Genomic DNA, 26,433 nt, shown 5'->3' on the forward strand with positions numbered 1-26,433 from the left:
ATTCCCGTAAGTTTTCTGAACGCTGCTTTGTCAGGATGAGTTCTGGAGTCAGATGCGTGCATTTTTGTGGAGGGTCGACTTTTAAGATGATAAGACATTTTAGGAAGATATGGAATCGTCAAATGACGAAACTCGTGTGGAAGAGTTCGGTTTATTGGTAGAATAATAGGGAAATGAAATCCATCTACAAGGGAGATTGCTTACAAGTCACTTGTAAGCGACCAGTCCTAGAATATTGCTCGAGTGTGTGTGACCTTGAAAGGTCTCTGTTGGATTCCTTTCATGTTTAATTTCTTAAATCTGTTGCCATTTATGGAATAAATTCCTCTTCTAAATGTACTGTGGCGTTTCTGACTATCTGGGAGGAGACTGAGCAGTGGAACGTGTTACTTTTACACATAAACAAGAACGATCTGTCACACTACTACACTTTAAAGCACAGTTTATATGTAATTCTTATATGTAATTCATGTCACACAGTCTCATACGGAACCTACATCCGCTTTCTTTTATATACTGTATATGATAAGATACTCTCATCCCCCTTCCCTTTTGTGTGAGAGGATGAATGAGCATATGTATTTCTAGTTGCATGCTTGAGGGTAGCAGACAAGGCTGTCTGCTAGAGAACAGTAGGACCAACGTCGGAACAGGTAGCTATGCTTCCTAAAAGCAAAGAGGTTTCTATCCTTAGTATGGTCCTGTCCGTCCGTTGTCATGTTGGTATAGGAAACTGCCCCTCTGGCCACTTCCGTTGGTCTTTGTGAGCCACCCTCAGGAAGCACGCTCGGGAGTAAGGCAGTTGCAGGGTGGCCGTGGCGAGCGTCTGAAGTGGTAAGATCTCCGGCTAAGCGCATGTCTGTTAAGTCCGTAGGACAATGGATTTCTTAAGTTCAGCCTAACTGAAAATTTAATCACTTTTATTTCGGGTTTAGGTCTAAAATATCCGATGTTATCTTAAATTGCAGCACAGTGTAATTATCGTGTGAAGTTCAGATTATTTTCCGGTAGTTGCTTTGTTACTACTTTATGAGTAAAGTGGAACCACGTGTTGATCAGTAACTCTAACCAAGTTCATCAATCTTAAATCCGAATGTGCGTGAGATTATAACGTCTCGTCTTGAGAATATTTTTTTAATATAGCAACTTTTCTTTATGCTTTTCTTTATGTTCAACCCACGTGGGGTGTACTTTGCGAGACCACTACCATGTGCTTATATAACTGTTTGACCCATCAGGTTAATAGTAAGACGTTAGTAACCAGTTCAAGGTTTTTCTTTTGCAATTGCTTTTCGATCGAATTTATTTTAATTATCAAAATTATTGTGGAGTTGTACGCTTTGTGTAAACCAAGTTGACCACGTGAAGCATGTGGTGTAATCATCAAAGTAGCCCTCAGCTATTCTTTTTGCGAAGACTTCACAAAGAGTTAATATGAATTTAGTATACCAGTGCGTGGTAATTACATGACGGACAGGATTGTGGTATGAACGTAATTTCTTTGGGTAAAAACTGAATCTGTTGGTTGTGGTTAATTTCTTCTTGCTTATGTTTCAATGTTCTTCGTGTGTTATTTTATGAATGCAGTGTTGTATCCAGTCTCCCAATCTTGGCTCTATATTTTATGTGTTCCGTAAGATTACAATCTCACATATTTTCAATCGTAAATAAGGCACCAGCTCAGTTATAACTCACGTATAATATGCTGAAATTTCAATGAACAATCTTAAAATAAATTTCCAAATATAAAATGATTTCTTTCTTTTTATTTAAATTCTCCTTTTTTATATATATATTACCGGTTTTGTATGACTATTAAAAGATTATCATTAATGTTAGTCTGCTTGGTAAACCTAGACTAAATATCTAATGAAACAGTTGCCCAGTAATCCACGGTTAACGTCCCCAGACAGATCACGGCTTTTAACCCACTTTCATTGTCAATTAGCACCGATTTCAGAATACCAAAATTAAAGTAACAATATTACACACCAGCATAGCAAATTAAAGTTACAACCTTACACATCAGCATACCAAATTAAAGTTACAACATTACACATGGCGACCCTGTTCTGTGATTCCGCTAGACTCTGGAATCTCTGAAATGTTAGATTGCGAGCGTGTTATAATCTTAATTTTTTTTCCCTACAGCGCTCAAACAACTTCTGCGTTGTTTCCGAGCAGACTTTCAAAAGATTCACGGCGTTGTTGATCGGCGTTGCGTTGTTTGTCTTGTTTTGTTTTCTATATTTGTGTGTTCTATATGTGCGTGTTTTATATGTATGTTTTTTTTTAATAGCGGACAACAGTTTAGCGATCCACGCGTTGGAACAGCAAATTGAACAATTGAAGCAGACTGGGGCGGAGGACAAGAGACAAATTGATGATAAGATTGCGGCATTAGCGGACACTGTAGGCACGATGAAGCTGACGGAAAGCGAGAACAATACTACACCGGTAGCGGCCGCAGAGACCGAAGAAGTGCGTTCGCTTCTTAGATTTCAGAAGGGACAGTTTGAAGTGAACAGACAACACAAAGCTGTAACAGGCGAATTACAAGAACGCGTGGCGCATCTGGAAAACCGCATGGCGTGTGATTCCGAACTCGCCAATAGCACTAAAAATAGCCGTACGAACAGTGCAGAGAGGGACTCCGGCCACGAGGGAGATTTTGACGACAGGGAAGAATGTAATTTAAGGGGCAGACATGAGAGAAACAGAAACATTCAAGGGCCTCGCCAGGAGGAAATGCGGGGATTTGATTTCAAACATTTCCTTACGGTAAGAAAGTTTGAGATATTCCGAAATTCGCAAAAAGGAATACATCCACGTGCATGGCTCGAGCAATTTGAGTTTTGTCTTCCCCCGACTGGGCAAGTTCACATAAGATAGAATATATGTGTGGCTATTTGGAAGGCGAACCGGCGATTCGCATGAGGCAGGCAGCGCGTCACTGCAACTCCACTCGGGAGTTTCGACAAGCCTTTCTGTCCGCCTATTGGTCGGAAGCGGCACAAGATAGGGTCAAACATGGCATAATTATGCTGCCAAATTTGAACCAGTCTGGTTTCGGCAGCCCTGCACGCCTATTCGACCACATGCTGCAGGCAAATCAATTCCTATACGACCCATACGGGCCTGCGGAACTAATTAGGATATGCATCACCAAATTGCCGATGCACTTGCGGCACGTCATTCTTGCGGGACGATGCAAAGAGGACGTGGAAACGTTCAAGACGCTTCTCCAAGAGTTGGAATACAATACAGGAGAATGCCCGCCTAATCAGGCACAAAGTTATTACGGGGCACAGCAGCGCGATCGCAATCGTGGCCGTATTACTAATCAACGGCGTGACTGGTCGCCGCGACGCGAACGGAACAATAATCGGGACAGGCCGTATAGAAACTGGGGTAACAGTCGCTAACACAGGTGGAACAACAGAAATGATCGAGGACGTGGACAGAATCGTGAACGGAACAGTTACGGCAACCAGAATCGATATCACGGTGAATACGGTGGGAATAGGACTGTAGGCGGAGCACCTCATGATGTTGAAATTCGGCCGGCTAACCCTAGACATAATCCAGCAAATGGAAATGAACGAAACCGGCAATGACAAACGATCAGCGCAGAAGGCGCCCAATCGGAACAAATGAGCGACATGGCAAATGAGTAGAAAGGACAGTGAGAAGTAGAGAGGACGGTGAGGAGAAAGAATTGATTAGTTTAAATTTGTGACGTATGCATTTTGAATAATATGTTAGTAAAAATAATGATAAAGCTGTTTCTATGTGATTGATTGAAGTGACGTTTTTAGTTATTTTTTCTTTCCTTGTGCAATTAGGATTTAGTTTGATTCAAACGTGAAGATAAAAGGTTTCTTTGTGAACGAGTAAAATGCTGTTTATGTTTTTTTTGTGTGTAAATTGAAAAGAGTCGCTCCTGAGGAAAGCAAGATCGTTGCTGAATTAGTGCATAAACTCAGGGGAATATCCGATCTGTGGGTATTATGGGTCTGGCAAACCCAGGTCCCCAGCTGTTAGTAGCCTTTTTCCGATTTTCTGCTTTCAGTGCTACTATCTATCTATTACTATTCTATATCTGTCAGTATAAATGAGGATCTCTTACTATAGTATGCGTGCTGTATGAATATTTTAAGATAGGAAAACTCAGGGGAATATCCGATCTGTGGGTATTATGGGTCTGGCAAACCCAGGTCCCCAGCTGTTAGTAGCCTTGTTTCCGATTTTCTGCTTTCAGTGCTACTATCTATCTATTACTATTCTATATCTGTCAGTATAAATGAGGATCTCTTACTATAGTATGCGTGCTGTATGAATATTTTAAGATAGGAGAACTCTGAGAAAGGAATGAGCAAGTTCAGAATCTTGAAAACAGGATGCGATAATACGATTGTTAACCATTGGCTTCCCAATATGCGATGATATGTTAATATTGATGATATATGTATTTTTTTGTTCTTTATAGATGAGTGTGTAAAGTGCTGTCTGTGGATTTCGTCAGTATATTGATTCCCTTCAAGGTGAAAGAAGAATTGTGGTTTGTGTAATTTACGTGGCTCTGAAAAATTATTGTGGTAGTCAAATACGAGCAGCTTTTCAGCAAATGGGGAATGGAACGGAAATATTGATCCTTTTTGTAGTCTTGATTGATGTTGAGCCAAAGCCTAAAAAAATTATTCTGCGTTAATACTTGTCCTAGAAAAGCGACGTTTATGTGTTTTGCTGATGCTGTGAGCATTACAGCTTACTGTTTTCGCTGGTGCGGGATGCACTGCAGCCTATATGATTTGTACTGAGGAAATTTTCCCTCTTGAAGGTAGAGGATGATTAAATAACTTTGATTATGGGAACGAAGGAAAGCTTGGTTTAAGGTAATAAGGATAAAGCAAAACATTTGTCATTTAAACTATAGGAGGATTCGGATCTTTTGTGTCTGTTGTAAGTTCAATATGTTAAGATGATACTGTTTTACAGAATAGAGGTGACCACAATTTTGCCATTCATGAGAAATGAATCCAGAATAACCACCACAGGCGAAATAACTGATTTGGAAGCGAAAGGTAACGTAAAGAAGGAACGAAATCGCAGCAAAATGGGTAAGAAAATGTAATATAACCTGTATAATGCAAATATTTTTAACCTTCTCAGAGTCATCTGCGTGATTAATTGTTGTGATAACGTAATTTTAGGTGAAATTTTCTTACTGTTTTATGTGTGAATATATGAGTATGATAAATGTATAATTGCGAGTCTCTTTTCAGGTGTGCGAACTGGTATAAATGTTTTGGCGTGTAAATAACCATTGTTCTTTTTAATGTGTATGTTTAAGGAAAGTTCTCCATATTTATCATGTGACAAGACGTATGCCGCGAGCGTCAAGAAGAGGACGAATTAGAACAATGTTGTAGTGGTATATACATTGTAGTGGTATATACACGGTGTTGAAATAGCATTGAAGTAGCTTATTGGCTTAACTAGTAGTGGATAGAAGTAGAATATTGAGTAATGCATGTTTATGGGTAGTTAGTTTGTAGAATAGACAACAGGTGTGCATGTATGTGTGTGTAAATAACATGTGAACCCTATGCTGTCCTGACCTATACTTGCACAAGGCATAATCCTATTCATTTTAGTGAATTAATAAATAGCATTTGATTTATTAAAACGTAAGTGAACCACATTAGTGATGTGGATTTAAATATTATATTGTCAGTTCATTTAAATTTTTATTTTTATACTGTCAAGTCATTTCACTTTTATTTTTTTTACATTGTCAAGTCATTTAAATTTTATTTTATATTGTCGATTCATCTAATTTTTTTTTATTTAAAAGAAAATATTAAGTCTCACTTTGTTCTTAAAAATTGTGAAAGACAATACTAAGTGGTATTATGTATGACATTGTGTAATCACATAAGGATGATGAAAAATTTCTGTGAATGCAGTTGAGAACGTGAAAGCGAACCGGCAAAACTCTTAAGAGACAGCGGGAGCAGCCGGACTAGTTGTAAACTGGCGGGTTTCCCAGCAGGACACGCTGTCAGCCAGGCCACTTTGGGAGTGCGGCCGACAACAAAAGAAGGTACGCGGCAAACACTTTCCCTTGTACCTGGAGCTAATGGGCGGCCGCCCTGTGCGACCCTTCCTCGAGGCGATGACCTGAGATGGGCGAGCGGTCCACCGCGCGGAAATCCATCTGCTGGCAACGCACCACACGCACGCGACCGTGACGAGACGGCCGCGGTGAAACAACACAAGGGGCGTGGAGCCTTTTGACAGGTACTGCCCAGAGAAACTTGCAGACGTCAACGACGCCTATCGACATTTCCTGATGGATGCCTACTGTCAAGCGACAGTAAATCATGGTTCGATGATCTCTGGTCGCTAAGGGTGGCACAAAAGAAGAGCCATTAAGTGTCATCCTTGCCCAGGAATATCAAACCGGCGAGCCAATTGAGGATATCCCAAGAATGTAACAACACAAAGGGCATGGAGCCTTTTGACACATACTGTCCAGAGTAACTGGCAGACTTCAATGACGCCTATCAACATCTCCTGACAGATGCCCAGTGTCAAGCAACAGTAAATCATGGTTCGATGTTCTCTGGTCGCTAAGGGTGGCACAAAAGAAGAGCCATTAAGTGTCATCCTTGCCCAGGAATATCAACCTGGCGTGTCAAACGAGGATACCGCACGAATTTGACAACACAAACATGGAACCAAATCGAGATGACGTGACACGGGAGAAACTTCATGAGAGGGCAGAGACGGCGGGATCGCACGCAACAGATGGACAAAAAAATCCCTACTGACAGCTGCGGCGACGAACCCCCCCTCTTTCCCCTATATTGTGCCTCGGAACAGTGGAAGTACTGAGTGTGTCAGTGAACAGTGATTATACGGTTCTTAGTCCAGTGCATATACGTGTGTTTCTGTCAGAGAAACTCTGACTCGTGTGTTTTGCAGGAGTTCGATTTATTGGTGTTTATTAGACTGACTCTTGTATTTTGCAGGTGTTCTATTTATCTTTTTTAGACCTTGACTCTTGTATTTTGCAGGTGTTTTATTTATAGGCGTTTTTTTTGTTTTAGATGTTGACTATTGTACTGTTTTATTTATCAATGTTTGTTTTTGTGTGATGTATTAGATTTGTGATATTTTGTTTCGTAAATTCATTGCTGTGGCCTTGCTTCGTTTATCAGTCAGATAGCTTTTTATTCTCATTGAACTGTGATCGATTAGCCTTTGCATGGGGCATATTTACTGTGAGGAACCCCTTAAGGGTAACAATCACATAATTATTGTAGTTTCAGTATAATGACAGTGCTCATTGTTTGCTAGCTAATTGAAATATAGTAGAGTGATTAAATGAGTGCCACACAGTTATTTTAATTCTACAAATTATTAGTTTTATACGATATAGAATTTTTTTGCGATAACCACATTGTAAAACATGTTTTTTCTCTTATCATTTTGTTGCTTTTGCTAATTTTGCATTGTAATGTTCTGCTTTTTAATACTGATGTTGTTTCATGTTCTTTTTTTTTAATTGCTGTGGCACCTTTGCTATTTTCATAAATTTTACTTGTTAATAAACAGTCATAAATATTCCTGTGATCAGTTGGCTCTTGCAATGAGCAAATACTGGTGAACTCCATAAGGGTAACAACCAGAAATTGTTTTCATATTAATGACACAGGAACCATTGTTTTTACTTGCTGACCGAATTAGGTCTACAATATCTTTTAAATAGGTGTCACAGATTGTTTTTTGTTTCCTCCTTGAAATTGGTAGATTCTAAAGATGTGTTGAAATTATTGTGTTTTAGCAAGTAGCTGGTGACCTTTTGCCTTTTCTTTATTTTTTTTTTTAGTTTAAGTAGGGTGTGAGAAGCCTGCTTGGGAATGTCCTAGCATGGCCAGAAAATTCCCTGCACAGTCTTTTCCCGGAGAGTTGGGGTAATGAAAGGTCTCTGTTGGATTCCTTTCATGTTTAATTTCTTAAATCTGTTGCCATTTATGGAATAAATTCCTCTTCTAAATGTACTGTGGCGTTTCTGACTATCTGGGAGGAGACTGAGCAGTGGAACGTGTTACTTTTACACATAAACAAGAACGATCTGTCACACTACTACACTTTAAAGCACAGTTTATATGTAATTCTTATATGTAATTCATGTCACACAGTCTCATACGGAACCTACATCCGCTTTCTTTTATATACTGTATATGATAAGATACTCTCATCCCCCTTCCCTTTTGTGTGAGAGGATGAATGAGCATATGTATTTCTAGTTGCATGCTTGAGGGTAGCAGACAAGGCTGTCTGCTAGAGAACAGTAGGACCAACGTCGGAACAGGTAGCTATGCTTCCTAAAAGCAAAGAGGTTTCTATCCTTAGTATGGTCCTGTCCGTCCGTTGTCATGTTGGTATAGGAAACTGCCCCTCTGGCCACTTCCGTTGGTCTTCGTGAGCCACCCTCAGGAAGCACGCTCGGGAGTAAGGCAGTTGCAGGGTGGCCGTGGCGAGCGTCTGAAGTGGTAAGATCTCCGGCTAAGTGCGTGTCTGTTAAGTCCGTAGGACAATGGATTTCTTAAGTTCAGCCTAACTGAAAATTTAATCACTTTTATTTCGGGTTTAGGTCTAAAATATCCGATGTTATCTTAAATTGCAGCACAGTGTAATTATCGTGTGAAGTTCAGATTATTTTCCGGTAGTTGCTTTGTTACTACTTTGTGAGTAAAGTGGAACCACGTGTTGATCAGTAACTCTAACCAAGTTCATCAATCTTAAATCCGAATGTGCGTGAGATTATAACGTCTCGTCTTGAGAATATTTTTTTAATATAGCAACTTTTCTTTATGCTTTTCTTTATGTTCAACCCACGTGGGGTGTACTTTGCGAGACCACTACCACGTGCTTATATAACTGTTTGACCCATCAGGTTAATAGTAAGACGTTAGTAACCAGTTCAAGGTTTTTCTTTTGCAATTGCTTTTCGATCGAATTTATTTTAATTATCAAAATTATTGTGGAGTTGTACGCTTTGTGTAAACCAAGTTGACCACGTGAAGCATGTGGTGTAATCATCAAAGTAGCCCTCAGCTATTCTTTTTGCGAAGACTTCACAAAGAGTTGATATGAATTTAGTATACCAGTGTGTGGTAATTACATGACGGACAGGATTGTGGTATGAACGTAATTTCTTTGGGTAAAAACTGAATCTGTTGGTTGTGGTTAATTTCTTCTTGCTTATGTTTCAATGTTCTTCGTGTGTTATTTTATGAATGCAGTGTTGTATCCAGTCTCCCAATCTTGGCTCCATATTTTATGTGTTCCGTAAGATTACAATCTCACATTTTTTCAATCGTAAATAAGGCACCAGCTCAGTTATAACTCACGTATAATATGCTGAAATTTCAATGAACAATCTTAAAATAAATTTCCAAATATAAACTGATTTCTTTCTTTTTATTTAAATTCTCCTTTTTTATATATATATTACCGGTTTTGTATGACTATTAAAAGATTATCATTAATGTTAGTCTGCTTGGTAAACCTAGACTAAATATCTAATGAAACAGTTGCCCAGTAATCCACGGTTAACGTCCTCAGACAGATCACGGCTTTTAACCCACTTTCATTGTCAATTAGCACCGATTTCAGAATACCAAAATTAAAGTAACAATATTACACACCAGCATAGCAAATTAAAGTTACAACCTTACACATCAGCATACCAAATTAAAGTTTAACATTACAACCTATACGAAATGGGACTAGTAGAGGATCTGAAAGTATACAGGGCAGCACGTATGGCTACAAATTTGTTTATAGCACGGGACAGTGTCACTGAGACGTTGAAAGAACTGAACTGGTAGGCACTTGAAGATAGACAGAAATATCACAAAAAAGTCTGCTGACAGAGTATCAAGAATCGGCTTCAAATGATGAATCTAGAAATAAACTAGGACCTTCTACATGTCGCTCCCAAAGGGATCGTGAAGATAAGATTAGATTAATTACAGCACGCACAGAGGCATTTAAACAATAATATTTTTCCGCAATGGAACGAGAGATAGCTCTAATAACTGGTACAGTGTGGCGTACCCTCTGCCATACACTTCACATTGGTTCCCAGAGTATTGATGTAGATGTAGATGAAGACGACTGCCACTGTCAACAGGAAGTTAACAGTCAGAATGACTGGTGAGCAGCTGAACTTGATTCACACACATTCATAGGGTAGCTGTGAACTGATAATAAGGAAAACGTGGGTAAAGTACGTCCAAACACATTTCTTGGGAAGAAATAAACTACGGAGAAGAAGAATTTTCCCATCATTCGGAAGAGCTTCAGAGTCATTTTGTTTAACGAAATGTGGAATTTCTGTGAGTCATGAATGGCACGCTCCATAATGACGAGGTACTGAATGAGGGTGATGAAATCAGACCAGTTACTAAGTATTTAAATGGGAGTAGTTGACAGGCTTAAGTCGGTATTTTATACTTTCGTAAAAATTACATTTTTTGTGATGAAAATCTCTCGGGTCTCTAGCCAGGTGAAAATGATGAGATTTCGTGATGTTGCGATGATTTTAACAACAATCTTCTTGTGATGAAGATTCCAACAAGCTGGCAGAAGTTGAGTATGACAGTGTTTGAAACGTCGCGACTTCTCAAAACTGCCACTCGGAAGAACATTCGAAAAATTTAATGACTAGTGTTCACCGGATAAGTCTACGTTAACGTACAGATACATTTACCGTGTACATAATGAAGTACCGTTACTAAAGTTACTGAATATGAGACTGTAGATACAGAGAAAAGGAAGCTGTAGTGTATGAGTTTTAACACTCTTATGTGAGATTGCTAGAATGGCTGTGTTTACGTGGTGCAAACTGAACAGTAAGAGAGTAAGAGCTGTTCCGTCACGTGCTCTACTATTCTGTTCGCTGGGTATGTATCATATAGTCGTTCACAATAAGCCGGCTGCTGTAGCCAAGCGTTCTAGGCGCTTCAGTCCGGAACTGCGCTGCTGCTGCGGTCGCACGTTCAAATCCTGTCTCGGGCATGGATGTGTATGATGTCCTTAGGTTAGTTAGGTATACATAGTTCTAGGTCTAGGGAACTGATGACCTCAGATTTTAAGTCCCATAGTGGTTACGGCCATTTGAACCATTTTGTTCAGAATATACACAAAATCTCTTTTCAGTACTGTTTAGCTAAAGTACGCAGAGCGGTACTGCGTGACCATCTGAGGGTATTGTGACCATAAACACTCCTGAATCTAAGACCCCTGCGATACGATTTCCAAAACGGAACAGACATTGGTCGGTCCCTCCACAACACAAGCAGCGCTGAACATGACAAAATCAAGAGAATTTAAGCCATATATAAAGTCCGAAGCCAAACCAATTCAAGCTGACCATACACAAAAATCAAACAATGCAGAATAAAGTTAAATTCCACTGATGTAGCAAATACGCTTCCACTGGCTTGGTTTTCCTCACATTTATAACGACGGAGGAAGCTGATAAGGCTTTGCGTATGCTGTAACTCTACATGAGCGTCTTTTCAGCTACATGCGTCATCGTTGTATGGGTTTACAATTCAATTCAATTCAATTTACTGCTACGGATTTCTGACCTGTTGTCTGGAAACCGTTATTCGTTAATCATGGTGACATAAAATATTTGGTATTATGTATGTCACAGATCACGTTAACAGCAACAGTTGCTAATATTAAAGGTGAAATAAAACAAAACATTTGAAAACTAAGATTCAGTTACAAAAATGATATAAAATAAAGGGAATTAACTCAAGTTCCTAGTGAATAATCTCTATCTTACGTTACTGGATAGCTTATTGGCAGCTTCAAAAAATTCGAAGTTTGCCGACTAACTACAACTGTACTTACTTCTAAATCTTCTGTTGCTGCACTATTCTGCATCACCCACACTGATACGTACAGGCTTCGGTAATCCTCGAATCTGCACATACTCGAGAGTGTGGCCATAGCATTCTTTCCTTCCTTTTTATTTTATTTTTTTCTTATATATATATATATATATATATATATATATATATATATATATATATATATATATATATATATATATATATATAAGTAAGACGAAAGAAATAATTGAATTTGTCGAACTGGAGGAAGCGATCAACAGTGTAAAATGGTGCAAGATGTTCGGAAATCTGAGAAAAATGGGAGTAAGCTATAAGGAAAGATAAGTAATATGCAACATATATTAAAGTCAAGAGGAAACAATAATGGTAGAGGACCAAGAACGAACTGTTCGGATTAAAAAAGTTGTAAGACAGGGGTTTAGTCTTTGACCCCTACTGTTTAATGTATACATCGCAGAAGCAATGACGGAAATAAACTAAAGGTTCAAGAGTTGACTTAAAATCATGGTGAAAGGATACTAACGATAAGACTCGCTGATGACATTGCCATAGTCAGTGAAAATGAAGAAGAATTACATGATCTGCTGAATGGAATGGACTGTGAGTAAATCGAAGAAAGACTAAAGGAATGAGGAGCAGCAGAAATGAGAACAGCGAGGAAGTTAACATCAAGATTAGTGACAACGAAGTAGATCAAGTTAAGCAGTTATGCAACCCAGGCAGCAAAATACGCCGCGACGGACGGACCAAGGAGGACATAAAAAGTATACCAGACAGAAAGGGCATTCCTGGTCAAAAGAAGTCAACTAGTATCAAACATAGGTCTTAATTTGAGAAAGAAATTTCTGAGAATGTACTTCTGAAGTACAGCATTGTATGGTAGTGAAACATGGAAGGTGGAAAACTCGGAAAAGGAGAGAAACGAAGCATTTGAAATGTGGTACTGTAGAAAAATGTTGAAAATTAGGTCGACTGATAAGGTAAGGAATGAGAAGGTTCTCCGGAGAATCGGGGAAGAAAGGATAACATGGGAAACACTGACAAGAAGAAGGCACAGGATGATAGGACATGTTTTAAGACATCAAGGAATAACTTCCATCGTAGTAGATGGAGTGGTAAAGGGTAAAAACTGTAGAGGAAGACAGAGATTGGAATACATCCAGCATATAATTGAGGACGTAGCTGCAAGTGTTGCTATGAGATGACGAGGAATTCGTGGCGGGCCGTAGCAAATCAGTGAGAAGACTGATGACTCAAAAATGTTCTAGTATTGTCCATTGCTAGCATATAATAATATGTTTTGGAGTATCTTGCCAACTACCTACTTAATTCTGTTAAAAAATTCAATTTTTGTAGCGTTATGACAAAGTAGGATTTCGTTAGATTAGTGACATACCGGTATCGGATTCGATGTGCTATTTGTTACTCGTCAGTTTCTGATCTGTACCAGGTAGGAGTGATAGAGAAAACGGAGAAGATCCGAAGAAGAGCAGATCGTTGTTTTACAGGTTCAGTTAGGAAACGCGAAAGCGTGACGGACATGCTGAGCCAGCTCCAGTATCAGAGGCTTCAAGAGCTGCGTCCGAATCCCGATATGGTCTACCGTTGAAGTTCCGAGAGCATGTAATGATGATGCTTTAATTTGTTCTGAAAGCGGTGCTGATATTCAAGACAATAAAAGCGGGTTAAAAGCTGTGAGCTATCTGGGGAAATTAACCTTGCATTACTGAGCAACTGTTTCACCAGGTATCCAGTCTAGCTTACCAAATTCCCAACCAGACTAACATTAATTATAATCTGTTAATAGTCATCTTACGAAAACCGGTGATATATATATATATATATATATATATATATATATATATATATATATATATAAATATATATAAAGAGAATTTAAATAAAAAGAAATAAATCAGTTTATATTTGGACATTTATTTTAACATTGATCATTGTTCCGTTAAAATTTCAGCATATTAAACTTGATTCATAACTAAACTGGTGCCTTATTTAGGATTGTGAAAATGTGAGTTTGTAATCTTACAGAACACTTCAAATATGGAGGCTGCATACAACACTGCATTCATAAAATAACACAGAAGAACGTTGAAACATATGCAAGAGGAAATTAACCACAACCAACCGATTCAATTTTCACCCAAAGAAGTTACGTTCGTAGCGCAATCCTGTCCGTCATTAAATTACCACACACTGGTATACTAAATTCATACTAACTCTCTGTGAAATCTTCCCGAAAAGAATAGCTGAGGGCTACTTTGATGATTACACCACATGCTTCACGTGGTCAACTTGGTTTACACAAAGAGTGTAACTCCACAATAATTTTGATAATTAACATAAATTACATCGAAATGCAAATTACAAAAGAAAAACCTCGAACTATGTGTGACCTGATGGGTCAAACAATTGTATAAGCACGTGGTAGTGATCTCACAAAGTACACGACACGTGGGTTGAACATAAAGAAAAGTTGCTATATTGAAAAATATTGTCAAGACGAGACATTATAATCTCACGCACATTCACATTTAAGATTGATGATCTTAGTTAGGGTTACGGATCATCCACACGTGGTTCCACTTTACTCACAAAGTAGTGACAAAGCAACTACTGGAAAATATTCTGAACTTTACAATCGAATTACACTGCGTTGCTATTTAAGATAACATTAGATATTTTAAATCTAAACCTGAAATAAAGGTGATTAAATTTTCAGTTAGGCTGAACTTAAAAAAACCATTGTCCTACGGACTTCGCAGAGACGCGCTTAGCCGGAGATCTTACCACATCAGACGCTCGCCGCGGACAGACTGCCGTGGGCCCCTACCAATTGTGCTTTCAGATACAATACGGAAGTGACCAGAGAGGCAGCTTCCTATACCAACATGACGAGGGTCGGACAGGACCATACTAAGAGTAGAAACCCCTCTGCTTTTAGAAAGCGTAGCTACCTTTTCCGACGTTGGTCCTACTGTTCTCTAGCAGACAGGCTTGTCTGCTACCCTCAAGCCTGCAACTGGAAATACATTTGCTCATTCATTCTTTCACACAGCAGGGAAGGGGGATGACAGTATCTTATCATATACAGTATATAAAAAAAAGCGGATGTAGGTTCCGTATGAGACTGTGTGTCATGAATTACATATAAACTGTGTCTTAAAGTGTAGTAGTGTGACAGATCGTTTTTGTTTATGTGTAAAAGTAACACGTTCTACTGCTCAGTCTCCTCCATGATAGAGTCAGAAACACCACAGTAAATTTAGAAGAGGAATTTATGCCGTAAATGACTTCAGATTTAAGAAATTAACATGAAAGGTATCGAACAGAGACCTTTCAAGCGTACGTTTCTAGATGGGACAACCAGTGTCTTGCGTCCCCCTCAGTAGATGTAGAGGAAATACCATCAAGATAAAATTATGCTTACCAGCAACTGTCCTTCCCGCGAGCCATGTGCCACTGGCACAGGAAAAGGGGATAGTGAGACTGGTACATGAAGTACTCTCCGCCACACACTGTAAGCTGGCCTGCGGAGTGTAGATGTAGATGCAGAAATATCTAATACAGAACCAATACCTCGATAATATCGAAACAAAAGTATCGATAGAAACTGAAGTGCTAGGAATTGATGGAGTCTTTTTTAGCATTATGTTTTACATAAAGGAATTTACCCAGCAGACAAGATTAATTGTGAATTTTATGCTATGCTTTCATGACCCAATATCAGTCGATAGTAAGTATTAAAGCATTTTTTTCCAGAAACTGCAGAAGCCTTGACGCAAAGCTGTACCGCACTCGCGGTTTGCTTTACAAGTGAACGTAGTTTCACCGTCACAAAGCCATGCCTACCTCAACCATTCTTTTTGTGATACACTGCCTAATAACTTTCTCCATTATGTTTAGGTCATTCAGATTCGATTGCTCTGATCACTTTTCCTAGTTGCTGGGTACAAACTTAATATTACTCGTATGTCTTGTTGAAACCTGACATCTCTCTAAGACTGCACGTGGCATGTCGTTTTTATTACTGCACTTCTGTTAAATATACACTAAATAGGTAGGGTACTGCTTATGTTTTAATTGCAACACTGACCTTTCCGTCAGCTGGGCTGTGTATATAATTCGTCTCTTCAACCTTGATAGCTCCTTGATGGTAGACTGTTTCCGCCTTTCATTACGTCAAAACTACAAAGAGTAATGAAATATAGCCTAGCTTCGGTGGTCGTATTCGTTTTCCTACTGCTGGTAGCTCCTTCAATACCCGTCCTCGTCGATGGTGATAGTAGGAAACAGCGACCATGTTCAGGTAAAATCACTTCATGAGAATATGTTTCTGGTATCTGTCGCCGAACCGACAAGCTCAATGCTCAGACAGCTGTCATTGTGCAGCCGTCCTTGTAGTTCACATCCTGAACACAAATGTAAGCATCGAAAACAGTGTCTTTCATATTCGACGTAATCAGAAACACGCATATGTTAATGTGATAATGTAAACGTGGCCGTGCGCTGTATAAGTTTAGACTGAGACATCTTATAACTTATGGGACGAGCACATGAGATAATGCTCTATTTAGATGAAGACGGGCCGAACAGCAGTCTGCTCCAGTCCCAGCTTTTTTGCTTTGGAACATCAAAGGCGCGTTATCCGGAGCGGCCCAGGGAGACGTCAAGAAGCGAATGGACAACGAGTGTAGCTCAACGAGAATCTGCGTCTTCCTTTGTCTGTAGATAGCACGCAGCCTTAGCTTTAAATAAAATGTTTAACGAAAAAGTTGATACGATTGCAGTAATACTCAAGCTACATTACACAAAGTGATAGGTAAATACAATAATACTGTTTCAATAAGATATACTTTGGGCATGTCTAGTATGAAAAACAGAAGTTGGTGATGAACAGGAAAAAAATTAAACATTATTCCTTTTACGAAACGTAAGAGAGTAAAACTGTTAGCTATGCACGTTGCCTGTGTTACGAAGGATACGATTACGTTAAATACGAAGATAACAACATCAACGGACGTTACTAAGTTCATTTCTGGAGAGAAATTATAGTTACACTTTGACACGCTCATAATATCTTTTTCTGATGGTGGAAGCACCTGCCAGTGTACAGATTGGTGATTAAGAGTGGTCATAGGCCGACAGTAACATTAAAATAGAACTCAGAAAACGGGAAGGCCTTCACTAAGGTTTCAGACGAAGTCAGAAGATTGCGTAAACGGGAAAAAGAACAAAACCCACTCGTTGAAGGAAGTCTTCAGCGAATAATTTGGACTATATTTCTGTTAGCCAGTTACCAAAATATCGCAACTTTACGTATGAGGGATGGGCTTTCGTACTTGCAAATTATCTGTCACGGATTGTAATTTTTCAGACTGACCTTGTTTAGATTAAATGAGGCGTGAGAGAACACCGTAGCATGGGCATAATTACGTATCTTGTCACTTACACGGGCAGGAGAAGTGTATTAGATCCAGATGCCAGATATTTACAGTACGCCTCCTCCTTCTGAACCATTAGCAGGTGAGAGGATTTCCCCAAGCCAGATTTAGGTGACTTCGAGAGATTTCCTGTGTTTGCAGACTAGTCTAGCGAAAGTTTTTATAAAGTAAAAAAAAAAATCTTAAAGGAAATCAGTTGTAATGACAAGTTTCCAGGTTTCCAAGGGTCATCGGTAAAGAGAGGAGTAAAATTTCTAAATGAAGTCAATTTGTACAGATAGTGCGAAAAACTGAGTATTACACAACATGTTATCAATAAACTTTATTAATTTCAATACTCCGAACACCATTTCATCCAAGCCGGGAGTGATGCAACGCTTATTATTTGCTATCGATAGACCCGGAATTACGACCTTTTAAACTTCATGAAAACGATTTTCAGATAACTACACTGAAGCGCCAAAGAAACTGGTACTGCCAGCCGCGATGGTCTAGCGGTTCTAGGCGCTTCAGTCCGGAACCGCGCGACTGCTACGGTCGCAGGTTCGAATCCTGCCTCGGGCATGGATGTGTGTGATGTCCTTAGGTTAGTTAGGTTTAAGTAGTTCTAAGTTCTAGGGGACTGATGACCACAGACGTTAAGTCCCATAGTGCTCAGAGACATTTTGGAAACTGGTATACTCATGCGTATTCAAAAACAGAGATACGTAAACAGGCAGAAAAGAGCTAAGTGTCTAGAGCAGTTGTTAGATCGGTTACTGCTGCTACAATGGCAGATTACCAAGATTTAAGTCCGTTTGAAAGTGGTGTTATATTCGGTGCACTAGCGATGGGACGTAGCATCTCTTAGTTAGCGATTAAGTGGGGATTTTCCGGTACGATCATTTCTCGAGTGTAGCGTGAATACCAGGAACTCGGTAAAACATCGCTGCGGCCGGAAAAAGATCGTGCAAAAACGGAATCGACCACGACTGAAGAGAAGCGTTCAACGTGACAGAAGTGCAACACTTCAGCAAATTGTTGCCGACTTCAGTGCTGCGCTATCAAGAAGAGTCAATATGCGAACCGTTCAACGAAACGTGTCTTCGGAGCCAAAGGTATTCTCGTGTACCCTTGATCACTGCACGACACAAAGCTTTACTCCTCGCCTGGGCCCGTCAGCATCGAAATTGGACTGTTGATGAATGGAAACATGTTGCCTGGTCGGACGAGTCTCGTACCAAATTGTATCGAGCGGATTGACGTGTGCAGGTATGGAGACAACCTCATGAATCCATGAATCCTGCATGTTAGTTGCGGACTGTTCAAGCTGGAGGAGGCTCTGTAATGGTGTGGATCGTGTGCAGTTGGAGTGATATGGAACACCTGATACGTCTAGATGCGACTCTCACAGGTGACGCGTACCTAAGCATCCTGTCTGATCACCTGCATCCACTGAAGTCCATTGTGCATTCCCACTGACTTGGGCAATTCCAGCAGGAAAATGCCACACCTCACACGTCCCAAATTTCTACAGAGTGGCTCCAGGAACACTTTTCTAAGTTGAAACACTTCCGCTATCCACCAAACTCCGCAGTAATGAACATTATTGAGTATATCTAGGATGCCTTGCAACGTGTTGTTCAGGAGAGATATCCACCCCTTCGTACTCTTACGGACTTATGGGCAGCCCTGCAGAATTCATGGTCTCAGTTCCCTCCAGCACTGCTTCAGACAGTAGTCGAGTCCATGCCACCGCGTGTTGCGGCAATTCTTCGTGCTCGCGGGGGTCCTACACTGTATCAGGCAGGTGTACTAGTTTCTTTTGCTCTACATTTTATATTAGCTAACGAGATATCCCGAGACACGTATAAGATGTCTTAGTGTGAAAAGTCCTTGATATATAGATTATTTTCTCGTGACATCATAACAATCTGATGCAACCACCTGGAGTGTTTCACTGCGGAAATATAAAAGTCAAATGATCAGGTTCAGCCTAGGGTCAACGGATTTCCAGCTGTGCTTACAGTCTAGAATACACAACGGATTTCCAAATCAGCCTCGAACCCTGAATTCTTAGAAGTGGAACGGAAACCTTGTAAAGTCTCCTGTGGGTGGGATCATGGCCAGCCATTGGATCGCTGAGGGAAGGACACGCAACGTGGTAGAGGGTTGGGCGTGCTGCGGACTGCTGGGACGCCAGCGGCTGGCGTCGCGACGCCGCTCCCAGCTGAGCGCCGGCCAGGCCCCTGTCCAGATAGCGCTTTGTTTACGGGCGCTGGAGGCGCCGGCGGCGCAGCTGTTTACGCCGGCCTCGGGCCGCACCGCCCTAAGTATAGCGCGGCGCGCTCTATATTTCACGGCGGACGCTCTTTATCTCGGCTTTTGAGGCCGACGCGTAAGCGCTTGCCGGACTGCCTTGCTGTCCTTTGTGGCCAGGAACCACTCGGAACTCGAGCTGGTGAGCGGATCTGATTAACTGACGACTAGTGGTAGATTCAGACTGAGCGTCAACAGAGGACGCCACTGTCAACTGGACCCGTGTTCACACTAGAAATACCGACATCAGAACGTCAGGTAATTAAATGAAAGTATACGGTTCCAGAGACCTTTCCAAGTCTCTGTGATGTATATACATACAGACTGAAGCAACAAATGAAAGTTTGTAGCCGGCCGCGGTGGTCTAGCGGTTCTAGGCGCTCAGTCCGGAAGCGCGCGACTGCTACGGTCGCAGGTTCGAATCCTGCCTCGGGCATGGATTTGTGTGAAGTCCTTAGGTTAGTTAGGTTTAAGTAGTTCTAAGTTCTGGGGGACTGATGACCACAGATGTTAAGTCCCATAGTACTCAGAGCCATTTGAACCATTTTTTTTTTTTTTTGAAAATTTGTATCAAGACCGGGATTCGAATACGACCTCCTGCTCACCATGCAGACACGCTAACCACTACGCTACGCTGGCGTACTTAATGGGGAACTCAAACAATTCGAAAGCATTAAAGAGGCTGGAGTAGTCCTATGGGCCTCATGATTCGTAGTGGTGGAGGCCAGGGCAATGAATGATCCGCTTAACTTGAGTATCAGCATGGATTATAATTGACGTAGCTTTCACGTGCCAGTTGACCATCTCAGCAAAGAACGGCTGAGGGTAATATGGCAAAGTATTGGCATGTGCTATGCAGTGCTGGAAACAAAACTTACGAAATTGCCGAAGCACAAACGCTGGAGCGCTTTCACTAACCATAATCTTGTGTGGCCAAAGAGGTTCAAATTCTAGTGAGATGTCTGATGCTGGTTTCCGGTGTTACTCTTATCCTGGTTCCTAACCACTTTAAGAGGGAGAAACCATCCACGGCTACAAAAATGTCCTATTTTCTTGCCTGAGTGCGAGGTAATCGATCTACATAATACGTAAATAATCAGTCCGTGGAATGCTCGGCACGTGTGGACTGGAAGAGCCAGTTACGTCCATCCTAATTAGGTTCAAATGGCTCTGAGCACTATGGGACTTAACATCTATGGCCATCAGTCCCCTAGAACTTAGAACTACTTAAACCTAACTAACCTAAGGACAGCACACAACACCCAGCCATCACGAGGCAGAGAAAATCCCTGACCCCGCCGGGAATCGAACCCGGGAACCCGGGCGTGGGAAGCGAGAACGCTACCGCACGACCACGAGATGCGGGCCATCCTAATTGGGCTTGGCCCCCATACACTCCTGGCACTGGCTCACTGACCTGGCGTCCCTATACAGAGATGGGCAGGTTTAGGTCTCTTTAATCTTATGGATCGTTTTAAAAGTGCCCAGATGCCCAGATGCCCCCCCCCCCCCCCAACTCTACTGAGCTGTTACAATATTTAAACACAGCTGGCAACAGATTATGGGGGAGACAAATCTTTAATTCCCCATCCTGCTGGGTGAATTATCGAAGTACCCCCTTCTGCAGCTCATAACCCGATACTTCCTCCTTCAATCTCAACTGTCTTCTAATTGGCCATAGATTCGCATCATGCTCTTGGTATTTCCCTAGATCACCGAATACAGTGGGTACCTCAGTAAGGACAGATCAGTCCTCTCCCGCCTCCGGACCTTTGGAGTGGAAACGTCACGCATTTTCCACTTCAACCATGCGATTGAGGGCGTCAGCCACCAACTTTTCCGACACTCTTTTACATCTGATTGAAAAACTAAATGCAGAGATCTGTACATCCCAGTGTACAGTTTGACCTTTCTTATGAAGATGTGCAGAGACCCAAGACAGCGCCTAATTATCGGTCTGCAGTAAAAATTTGCGGTGTTGCAGATGTGTAATAAATTTTTTAAAGACCAAATGCATCACGTGAGCGTCCAGTTCATAAGTGGAATAACGACTCTCTATCGAGGATAATGACTTGGACGCATGCACTACTGACTTATGGTCCTGATCCTGCAGTAACACAACCGTGAACTTCCGACTTTCAACCACTGGTCTATACGACGAATGGACGCTCGAAGTCTTGCATCGCCAAGAAGGGATCATTACTGAGGTCAGTTTGTGGCGCATCGAACGCCGCCTGTTGCCTGTCGCTCCACCTGAACGGCTCACCCTTCCCACGCAGCTTATTCAGGGATACGGCTAATTCTGCGAATTTAGGGACAAACGTCCTAAACAGACTGCCAAGCCGACAAACCAGACGGACGGAAGTTGTTGATTGGCTTAGTATGTTGTGGTGTACGTACTGTAAGACCTTCAGTACACGCATCATCAGATTAGTTGACTTGTCGCTCTAACGAAGTAGGCGAGTGTCAGCAATATGTCTCATGGTCTTATCTTGGCGTGTTTATCTTCTACCTTTAGGTCAGACGATACAAATGCCACTTGCACGCTTAGAGTAGTAGATTGACGGTGACCCACTTTAAACAGAACTTGATTAATTTTCACTCACATTTATTAAAATATTAAAAAGCATAGGTATAGGTAACTTGATTCTGGATGCTGTTTACAATTGACAATCTGAAGTTCCTTTGGTCTTGGTACGTTAATCTTATTCTCACATATCTCTGATACTTGACAAAGTGTCTATACATTTCTCTTCATGGCTATGTACAGAAATATGATAATCTTATTAGGTGCAGACTGAAACTTGACTGCAGACTAATGCAGACTAATGCAGACAAATGCAGACTGACTAATCGGAGGTCTGTACATTCGATATAATACTTCGCGCGTTCAGGTATCACTTCGCGAGTGTGATCCGCGAGGAGAAAAGGTTCTACATTAGCAGCAATCTCATTGGCTGCGTTACATATTAATACGCGGATCGGCGGAAGCAGAATGTGGTCCGTGTCTAAGACAGCGCCATCTCGTAGTGCGGAGACGGACGAGCGCTGCGCCTGCGCTGTTGTGCTTAGCGGGGCGCGCTCTAGTGGGAAAGTTGTGTACGCGCTGACTACGCGGGACTATGTACACAACATCTGTGAATGATCTATCCTCATACCTGTGGCTAAACGAGATGGCCCAGAAAGGAGATCTCTAAGTGGCTCAAATAAACTTTAGAAGGCTTCGCGGTAAATTTCACCTCTGTCAGTCTTGCCAAGAGGTGCCTCAGATGTTCCAGGTGTTTAGGAAATGACTTACTATGAACTACCGCATCATCAAAGTAGTTATAAACGAACTTGATGTCCTGAAGAACCGAGTGAAGAAGCCTAGACAACGCGTCGGGGCCACTCGATTAAATTCGTAAAAGTTCCAGTGCATGGCAATGTGTGTGACTGTCCTTGAGTCCTTCATTCGTAATAGGTCTCATTGAGATGAATCACGATGACCCAACAAATCAGGTAAAACAATTTTGTAAATCAGGAAGAGGAATGGACTCAACCTCTTGATGATCTTGTAATCAACCACCGGCCTACAGTCTCCACCGTTACCCTTAGCTGAAAGATAGATGGGAGAAGCATAAAGTGAGGTAGGAAGTGTAATAAATCCGTCATGTAACATATTTTCCACAAACTGCCTCAAAACATTTATTTTAGGAAGGGACAAGCCAAAGGGCTACTGGCGGACCAGCATCTGATCCGAAAGCCAAATGCGATTCTCGTCTTATTAGTTACATCAAAAGTATCAGGTAGCACTTCAGGAAATTCTTTTAATACCCCAAGTAGCTCTTGTGCTTCGCTTCCCAATAAATGTGCTCCAAAATCAGTCGCTACCCTGCAAATACCTAGAAACAAGGAATGTTGGCATAACCTAAATCTTTAAAATGGACAGGAAACAAAATAAAACAACCCTCCTGATCAATGGTCAGTCAGGAGGAAGTTGAGATCGAGGGAGGAAGTAGCAGGTTGTGTTCTACAGAAAAGGATACATTGTTACTGTACCCAACAGCATTTGGAATTAAAGATCAGTCTACCGCATGAGCTGGTGCCACCTGTGTTTAAACACTGTTACGACACTGTAGTCCATCTGGACACTTGCAAGTCGATCAGTAATGTTATAGAAACCTAGACTTGATCATCTCTGTATACGGAGGATAGGTCAGTGATCCAGTGCCAGAAATGTAAGCTGGCCAACTCTAATTTGGATGGACGTATGGGGTTCCTCCAGTCCATATGTGCCGAGCATCCCATGGACTGCTTATTTATAGATTGACAGATTTATAGATAGATAGATTTATAGTCTCAGCCCAACCCGATATTCTTAACAATATCCCTTTGCCACAACCAAAATTGAAAGGCCGGGAGAAATCACCATCCTACATTTAACCTGCAATGATCCAAACAAGATGTGAGGTTTACCATTAACAGTGCTACAGATCTGAGTAACAGGGCACACATCAGACAATTTACAAATGGATCGATACCTGAGATATCATTCATAAATCAACAATGAAATACTGCTTCCTGAGTTGAGCAAGACACATATTGGCTATTGATTAATATCAGCACACATGAAGGGAAGCGGGGTGTTACCCGTCGCCCTTATGCTGGTTCAGGCGGTTGGTCAGGGTAAATTCGCAAAACTACCAAGGCCCTTGTGACATCAGGTGTTCGACGACTTGCGTTCGGAACGGCAGTGGCAAGCAAAGTGTTTTGAATCAGCGCAGCGCTGGCAGCTACCTTTGACTTTGTTGCTGGATCCCAGTTAACCACCCTTACGAGTGATGCTGCCGTCTGACTGAACAGGTGCCAGTTCACTGGATCGCCTGTCCGTCCCTGGTAGCTGAATGGTCAGCGTGACAGGATATCAATCCTATTATCCGGGTTCGATTCCCGGCTGGGTCGGAGATTTTCTCCGCTCAGGGACTGGGTGTTGTGTTGTCCTAATCATCATCATTTCATCTCCATCGACTCGCAAGTCACCGAAGTGGCGTCAAATTGAAAGACTTGCACCAGGTTACCGTCTACCCGACGGGAGGCCCTAGTCACACGACAAAAAAAAAAAGTGTATAACGGCCTAGGTCGTTAAAAGTAACCGGTCTCCAAGAGAACAAAACTCACGAGAGATCTTCTGGTTCCATCGCCTGTAGCATGGTAACGACAACCTCGCACTCCGGAAGCTGCACGTCAAAACCAAATGCCGCCACGCGTATCTCTCCCAAGTACTCGATGAGGCACTCTCGCACACGTTGAACCCGTTAGAGGTACTGATTAATTAAATCGCCGAATCCTGGCTGAGAACCTGTATCTCAGAACTCTTTCACGCAATTCCCCCAGGGACCACACTCACCATCTCGGTTAACGAGCCCCGAAACAAAGCGTACAAACGTTTGCAAAATCACCTCCCAAATAACTTTAAACACATTCACCTGCCTGTATAAATTTACTGAAAACCACAATAAATTAATTAACTATTGCATGGTATCAACAGAAGTGCATTCCTCGTCACGCAGGATACTCTAAAGACGATTTGACAATTTAGCAGAATGCAATGTCATGCCGCCTACTCTCCACCTACCCTCATTAGAGAACCGCCGGACGTCTTTAATAACAGAGAGCCTTCCACATAGTCCTCACTTGGGTTCTCATTCCACTTTCGTTTGCAGTTGCATTATCTTGGCGTGTAACAATCTTTTGTTGCGGATTCGTTACTAGAGAACTCAAATCCCCAAACTGACGAAACTAGCGCATGATCTACACTTGTACCCCATACACCTGCGCACAAAAGGGGTGACTACGTTCTAAGAAGGCAGTATTCAGTTCAGCGTCGGAGAAAGAAGCGGTGCAGTGCTCAACTGCGGCACTCTCCTGGCCAAACTCTGAAGCGATTGAAAACATATAGCGCGCCGGAGGACTGTGCAGACGAGAGCACAGTTCCGCAACGTCCCAGTCTTCTGGCTGGCCGCCTGTATGGAGTTCATATAGGAATTATTACTTCTTCAGGGAACCAGCAGCCATCAATTCCCTAGGCTCCAAAGCACCACCGAGTGCACCTGAAAATACGTAAAACAAGTAGACTCCGGCAAAACAAAATATTTTTACCTTTACAAGAGACAAAAAAAAAAAAAGGAAAAACTCACGTACCATGAATGATGCTCAATAAAGATCACTTAGCCCGACCCCCAAAGACAACCACATTCTGTTACCATACTCGAGCGAGGCCTGCTGCTGGTTGCCTTGGGGATGCTAGGCAATCAGTGCTTGAAAACCATTTGCGACACGCCTAAATTTTATATATCCTCTATTACCCTCATCTTGTTCCTTCACAACGTAAAACTTAACAGTGCAATAAAAAATCAGCTGAAGTTGAAAGTATACGTAGATAAGTCAAACCAACTGTCCACTGCGGCCTTGAACACCGCCTAGTAGTTGCGGGCATGTGACGCGGTAACAAAAGTATGTAAATTGAGCAGACACGGAAGGGGTACCATACTAGCGGAGATATGAGCTGAAACTGGGGAAGTCCATTGAGATAAGCGATTTTGGCAAAGGAAAGATCATTATTAGGCAGAGCCTGTGAACGAGTATCTCTGAAACGGCGAAGCTGGCCAAATGTTCACGTGCTACTATCGTGAGTACCTACGGACAGAGGTACAAGGACAGTGAAACTATCACTAGGTGCTAAATGGTGGATG

This window comes from Schistocerca cancellata, chromosome 8 (assembly GCF_023864275.1).
Source record: "Schistocerca cancellata isolate TAMUIC-IGC-003103 chromosome 8, iqSchCanc2.1, whole genome shotgun sequence".
Classification (NCBI taxonomy): domain Eukaryota; kingdom Metazoa; phylum Arthropoda; class Insecta; order Orthoptera; family Acrididae; genus Schistocerca; species Schistocerca cancellata.